This window comes from Hylobates moloch, unplaced genomic scaffold, assembly GCF_009828535.3.
Source record: "Hylobates moloch isolate HMO894 unplaced genomic scaffold, HMol_V3 SCAFFOLD_5, whole genome shotgun sequence".
Taxonomy (NCBI): Eukaryota; Metazoa; Chordata; class Mammalia; order Primates; family Hylobatidae; genus Hylobates; species Hylobates moloch.
In genome coordinates this window covers 7389742-7397913 of record NW_026652280.1, presented here as the reverse complement: position 1 = coordinate 7397913, position 8172 = coordinate 7389742, and positions in this window count along the sequence as shown.

The window sequence follows — 8172 nt, the reverse complement described above, 5'->3', positions numbered from 1 at the left end:
TTCTTTTTATGTATATGTTCAAATATATTTTTCTATAATCTCCCCAAAAAGTGAATTAAGTTTATTTAACTATAAAGAAAGTAGGTTTTAAAAAAAGACTACAAAGTTAGGAAAGATTTTTCTCTCTCCTTTATTTCTAATATCTGTTTTTTATATTTTGAAAATCTTATGTAACAAACCTGCACATTGTGCACATGTACCCTAAAACTTAAAGTATAATAATAATTAAAAAAGAAAAAAAAGTAAAAGCTACAGTAAACTAAGGTTAATTTATTATTGTAGAAAAAAACCTTTAAAATAAATTTAGTGTAGCCTGTCTACATTATTAATAAAAAAAAGAAAGAAAATCTTACAATTTTTGCATATTTGTTGAAGATACAGGTTACTCTTTCTGTTTGACTTCAAAGACAATGATCGTTTATATTTGAATAATCTCACATTTCACAAAATCAATTTAAATTTTGTAGAACTGATAATAACTCTGCAAGGAAATTAATGCTCAATGAGCATGTGCAATATAGCTAGTGTCTAAAGTTAAGTAAGAATTACTGAGACACAAAGCCAAGTGTAAACTTCCACTTCTGTATTATATCCAGTATACTAAACTGCTTCTGAAATAACAAGGAAATTGATAATCCTTTTAAATAATAAATTATGCCTTCCTTGCAAGTATATACATTGGCTAATTTATAGGGTCCCTGAACATTAGCCAAGTCGATATTTGGCATTACCTAATATTCTTATAATAATTATCGTAGAGATTGCATTGTATTTGAATAAGGCTTTAGAGTTTATAAATCGCTATTATGTAAGTTGGCTCATTTAGCTATAACCAAATGTATGGCTTAGTCATTGGCTATATGACCTCATCCCAGTTCACACAGGAAAATTTCCATCCTATCACTTATTCAGAGCTAAAGCTTTCCAGGGCGTCTGTGATAACAGTCTTTGGAAATTCAAACAAGTGCGAGGAGGTTATGTTTATTCAGCAACAATCCCCTCTCCAAATCAGTTGATACTGACCTCCAAAACATTTCAGTGTCTTCTAAATAAGGTTTATTCACCCACTGAATCCAAATGTTTTGGATGAACCTCTAAACAAATATACATCTTCTCTTTTTCTTTTTTATTCAGGTGAAATTTGTATAACATGAAATTGATCATCTTAAAGAGAAAAACTCAGTGGCGTTTTGTACATTCACAATGCTGCGAAACCACCACCTCTATCTAGTTCAAACACGTTTTGTATTTTCAGTTTTGACTGTGTTCCACTCACTGTGCTAATGCTGACTGAAGGCTGAAGAGACATCATTTCTGAGCTCAAGAAACTCCCAGACTAGTGGGGAAGACAGACTTCGACAGGACAGTTTCCAGTGCTCTGTGTTGGTGCCAGGACAGAGGAGAAAACAGAACCCTCTTGGATGGGAAAGGAAAGCTCCTCTTGGGGAAGGGAAAGTGTTGGCGAAAGTGAAGCTTATCACATCTGATTAGATCTTTAAAGGCTAGAAAAGAATTATCCATCCCAAAGAGGAAAGGAAAACATTTGCCAGGCTCAGAGAATGCAGAGATGAAACTATGGAAGCTTGGAACAGCACCGTGTAGGGAACATTAAGTACTTCGCTCAAGCTGGAGCATAATATTTGGAAGGCAGGAAGGAAAAGTGCACGGAGATAGGACTAACACGTGGGCAGAAGCAGATCATGAAACACAGTGAAAAACACTCTTCTTAGGAGCTAGAAAACATTATCTGGCATGAAATAGGCAAATACTGAACCATTATAGCTGCTCTGGTCAGATGTTCATTTTGCATAGATCACCTCTTTGCGGTATAATTCACTCATCGGTAGGAGGCAAGAGTGGAGCCAAGGATGGCCACAAGAAGGTCAATTGCAGCTATTACTGAAATCCTGGATGGCCAATGGCAGCCACAGAAACAGAAAAAGAGCACTTAAGTAATAATTGGGGAGTAAAATCTGTGAAACATGGACATTTTAGATATGTTTGCTGAGAGTAAGAGAGGCCAGAAGTAGTACCCATGTTCCTAAGTTGATTGACAGGAGAAAAGCTCATACCAACAAATTGAAAAGTAAATTCAAGTATAAAATGAGTTAATTTCATTTGTAATGAGTTCTGTTGAGATACACTGTATTTGCAATGCCTGTGGTCCCTCCAGTGGTGTAACCCTGCAGTTTGGGATAGAGGTGGGCCACAGATACAGTTAGCATACCAAATACGGGCTGTGGTTAAACTCAATCTCAGGCATGGATGAGACAGTATCAGGAGATAATGTAAACTAAGTAACTGGGTAAAAATCAAAACAATGTCACAGTCTAGAGATATTAAATAAAGATTAAAAATGAACATTTAGCAACTAGCAAATTCCTAACAAATCTATCAGAATCTTTATCAATATAATTATTGCTTTGCATAACTTTTTCAAAAGCTTATGCAGGTATGTGGTAAGTGTATATATTTATGGTGTACATGAGATATTTTGATACAGGCGTACAAAGTGTAATAATCACATCACTGTAAATAAGTTATCCATTACATAAAGCATTTAACTATTCTTTGTGTTACAAATAAGCCAATTAAACTCTTTTGTTATTTTGAAATGCACAATAAATTATTGCTGATTGTAGTCACCCCATTGTGCTACCAACTACTAGATCTTGCTCATTCTTTGTATATTTGTACCTATTAACCATCCTTATTTCCCCATGTCCCCACTACCCTTCCCAGCCTTTGGTAACCATCATTCTACTCTTTATCTCCATGAGTTCAATTTTTTTCATTTTTAGCTCCCACAAATAAGTGAGAACATACAAAGTTTGTCTTTCTGTGCCTGGTTTATTTCACTTAACATAATCTTCTCCAGTTCCATCTGTGTTGTTGCAAATGACAGAATCTCATTCTTTGTTTATGGCAGAGTAGTACTCCATTGTGTATATGTACCACATTTTCTTTATCCATTTGTCTGCCGATGGACACAGTTTCCTTCCAAATACTGTCTGTTGTGAATAGTGCTGCAATAAACATAGGGGTATAGATATCTCTTCAACATACTAATTCCCTTTCCTTTGAGTATATACCCGTGGAATTGGCAGCTCTGTTTTTAGTTTTTTGAAGAGCCTCTTTACTGTTCTTCATTCTAATTTACGTTCCCACTACATGTACTGATTTATATTCTGACAATTAGTGTACAAAGATTGCTTTTTCTTTACATTCTCACCAGCATTTGTTATTCCCTGCCTTTTGGACATAAGCCATTTTAACTGGGGAGAGATGGTATCTCATTGTAGTTTTGATTTGCATTTCTCTGATGATCAGTAATGTTGAGCAACTTTTCCTATAACTGTTTGCCGTCTGTATGTCTCTTTTTTTTAAATATCCATCCAGATCTTTGGCCCATTTTTTAATAGAATTATTGCATTTCTCCCTACTGAGTTGTTTGAGCTCCTTATATATTCTGGTTATTGATCACTTATCAGATGAATAGTTTGCAATTATTTTCTCCCATTCTGTGAGTTGTCTGTTGATTGTTTCCTATGCTATGCAAGGGCTTTTAAATTTGATGTGATCTCATTTGTCCATTTTTGTTTTGGTTACCTGTGCTTGTGGGATATTACTCAAGAAATCTTTGCCCACTCCAGTGTCCTGGAGATTTTCTCCAATTTTTTCTTATAGTAGTTTCATAGTATGAGGTATTATATTTAAGTCTTTAATATATTTCAATTTGATTTTTGTATATGGTGAGAGATAGGGGTCTAGTTTCACTCTTCTCTGCATATGGTTATCCAGTTTTCCCAGCACCATTTAATGCAGAGACTGTATTTTTACCAGTGTATGTTCTTGGTATCTTTGTCAAAAATGAGTTCACTGCAGGTGTGTGGTATTTCTGGCTTCTCTATTCTGTTCTATTGGTCTGTGTATCTATTTTTGTAACAGTACCATGTTGTTTTGGTTACAATAGCTCTGTAGTATAATTTGAAGGCAGGTAATGTAATTTCTCCAGTTTTATACTTTTTGCTCAGGATGACTTTGTCTATTATGGGTCTTTTGTGGTTCCATATACATTTTTAGGATTTTTTTTCCCTATTTTCACGAAGAATGTCATTTGTATTTTGGCATGGATTGCATTGAATCTGTAGACTGCTTTGGGTAGTAGGGGTATTTTAACAATATTGATTATTGCAATTCATGAATATGCAATATCTTTTTCTTTTTTGCTATCCTCTTTAATTTCTTGCATCAATATTTTATAGCTTTCATTGTAGAGATCTTTCATTTCTTTGGTTAAGTTTCTTCCTTGGTATTTTATTTTGTTTGTAGCTATTATATTTATTTGTAGCTATTATTGTAGCTATTATAAATGGGATTACTTTCTTGATTTCTTTTGCAGATTTTTCACTGTCGGCATATAGAAATGCTACCAATTTTTGTATGTTGACTTTGTATCTTGAAAATTTTTTGAATTTGTTTATCAGTCCTAACAGGGTTTTTTTGGTGAAATTTTTAGGTTTTTCCAAATATAAGATTATAATATCTACAAAAAAGTATAATTTGACTTCTTCCTTTCCAATTTAGATGTACTCTATTTCTTTCTCTTGTGTGATTGCTGTAGGTAGGACTTCCAGTCAGTGTTGAGTAACAGTGATAAAACAGGCATTCCTGTCTTGTTCCAGGTCTTAGAGGACTGGCTTTCAGTTTTTTGCCCTTGAGTATGATACTAGCTCTTGGTCTGTCATATATGGGTTTATCATGTTGAGATATGTTCCTTCTATACCCAGTTCTTTGAGCATTTTCATTATGAAGGCATGTTGAATTTTATCAAATTTTTTAGCATCAATTGAAATGATCATATGGTTTTTCTCCTTCATTCTGTTGAGATAATGTATCACATGGATTAATTTGCATGTGTCATGCATGCATAGGTTTATTGCAACACTGTTCACAACAGCAAAGTCTTGGAACCAACCCAAATGTCCATCAATGATAGACTGGATAAAGAAAATGTGGCACATATACACCACGGAATATTATGCAGCCATAAAAAAGGATGGGTTCATGTCCTTTGCAGGGACATGGATGAAGCTGGAAACCATCATTCTCAGCAAACTAACACAGGAACAGAAAACCAAATACCACACGTTCTCACTCAAAAGTTGGAGTTGAACAATGAGAACACATGGACACATGTAGAGGAACATCACACATTGGGGCCTGTCAGGGGTTGAGGGGCTAGGGGAGGGATAACATTAAGGGAAATACCTAATGTAGATAATGGGTCGTGAGGTGCAGCAAACCACCATAGCATGTGTATACCTATGTAACAAACCTGCACGTTCTGCACATGTATCCCAGAACTTAAAGTATAATAGTAAAAAAATTGCATGTGTCAAATCATACCTGCATACCTAGGATAAATCCTATTTTGTCAAGATGAATGATCTTTTTAATGTTTTGTTGAAATCAGTTTTCTAGTATCTTGTTAAGTAGTTTTGCATCAATGTTCATCATGGATATTGGCCCGTAGTTCTCTTTTTTTTTTAAATGTGTCTTTGTCTGGTTTTGGTATCAAGGTAATACTGTCCTTGCAAAATGAACCTCAAAATATTTTCTTCTATTCTGTATCTTGGTATAGTTTGAGTAGGATTGCTATTATTTATTTATTCTGTTTTTTGGAATAGTTTGAGTAGGATTGGTATTAGTTCCTTAAATGTTTGGTAAAATTCAGCAGTGAAGCTGCGGAGTCCTGGGGTTTTCTTTGTTGAGATTCTTTTTATTATGGCTTTGATCATATTACTTGTTGTTTGCCTACTTAGGTTTTAGATTTCTTCTTGTTTCAATCTTGGTAGGTTGTATGTATCTAGGAATTTATCCACTTCTAGGATTTCCAATTCATTGTCATATAGTTGCTCACAGTAACCTCCATTGATCCTTTGAATTTCTGTGGTATCAGCTGTAATGTCTCCTTTATCCATACTGATTTTATTTATTTGGGACTTCTTTCTTCACTTCTTAGTCTTGCTAAAGGTTTGCTGGTTTTGTTTATCTTTTGAAAAACTCAATTTTTAACTTTATTGACTTTATTAACTTTATTGACTTTATTAACTGTATTGTGTTTCTTTTCAATTCAATTTCATTGATTTCTCTTCCGATCTTTATTATTTCTTTTCTTCTACTAATTTTGGGTTTGGTTTGCTCTTGCTTTTCTAATTCTTTAAGATGCATAATTAGGTTATTTATTTGAAGTTTACTCCTTTTTTCTCATAGGTGCTTATTGCTATAAACTACTCTCTTAGGAGCGCTTTCTCTGTATCCCAAGGTTTTTGTACATTGTGTTTCCATTTTCATTTATTCCAAGAAATTTTTAAATTTCGGTCTTAATTTTTTTATTGACCAGCTGGTCATTCAGGAGCATATTCTTTAATTTCTGTGTGTTTGCATAGTTTTCAAAACTCCTCTTATTATTGATTTCTAGTTTTATTCCATTGTGATCAGAGAAGATAACTAATATAATTTCATCATTTTTGAAGACTTGTTTTGTGGTCTAGCATATAGTTTATCCTTGAGAATAATCCACGTGCTGAAGAGAAAAATGTGTATTCTGCCGCCATTGGATGAAGTGCTCTGTAAATATCTATTAGGTCCATTAGGTCTATAGTGTAAATTAAGTCTGATGTTTCTTTATTGATTTTCTGTCTGGATGATCTGTCCAATGCTGAAAGTGGAATGTTGGCATCTAGGGCTGTTGTCGTACTGGGGTTTATCTCTCTCTTTAGCCCAAATATTACTTGCTTTATATATGTCTGTGCTCCAATGTTGAGTGCATATATATTTACAATTGTAATATCCTCTTACTGAATTGGCTCCATTATTGTTACATAATGACCTTCTTTTTCCCTTGTCATAGATTTTGTCTTGAAATCTATTTTGTCTGATATAAGTATGGCTACTTCTGCTTTTTTTTAGTTTCAATTGGCATGGAATATCTTTTTCCATTCCCTTATTTTCAGTCTATGTGTGTCTTTACAGGTGAAGTGTGTTCCTTGTAGGCAACAGATTGTTGGGTCTTATTTTTGTATCCATTCAGCCACTACATGTCTTTTGATTGGAGAGTTTAATCTATTTATATGCAATGTGATTATTGATAAGTAAGGGTTTACCCCTGCCATTTTGTTACTTTTTTACTGGTTGTTTTGTGGTCTTCTCTTCCTTCTTTCTTTCCTTCCAGTCTTCCTTTTACTGAAGGTAATTTTCTGTTGTGTTTTGTACTTTTTGTGGATATGTTGTATGTTTTTTGATTTGCGGTTACATGAGGCTTGCAAATAATATTTTATTACCCATGATTTGAAACTGATGACAACTTAACACTGCATAAACAAAGAAAAAATTAATAAAAACTCTGCACTTTAACTTCATCCTCCTACTTCTTAACTTTTTGTTGTTTCTGTTTTTATCTTATTATACTTCCTGTGTTTCAAAAAGTTGTAATTATTTTTGATCAGTTCATCTTTTCATCTTTCTACTTAAGCTATGAGTAGCTTACTCACCACAATTTCAGTGTTATAATATTCTGTGTTTTCTGTATACTTACTATTACCAGTGAATTTTTTACCTTCAGATGATTTCTTGCCCAGGAATGTCCTCTTCTTTCAGATTGAATAATTTCTTTTAGCATTTCTCGTAGGACGAGTCTGTTGTTGATGAAAGCCCTTAGCTTTTGTTTGTCTGGAAAGGTCTTTATTTCTTCTTTGTGCTTGGAGGGATATTTTTACTGGATATACTATCGTAGAATAAAAGTTGTTTTCTTTCAACACTTTAAGTATGTCACGCCACTCTCTCCTGGCCTGTATGGTTTCCACTGAGAAGTCTGCTGCCAGATGTATTGCAGCTCCGTTGAATATTATTTGTTTCTTTTCTCTTGCTGTTTTTAAGATCCTTTCTTTTCCTTGAGTTTTGGAATTTGAATAGTAAATGCCTTGGTAGTCTTCTTTGGTTTAAAGCTGCTTGGTGTTCTATAACCTTCTTGTACTTGAATATAGATATCTTTCTCTAGGTTTGGGAAGTTCTCTGTTATTATCCCTTTGAATAAATTTTCTACCCCTATCTTTCCCTCTATCTCTACTTTAATACCAATAATTATTAGGTTTGCCCTTTTGAGACTAT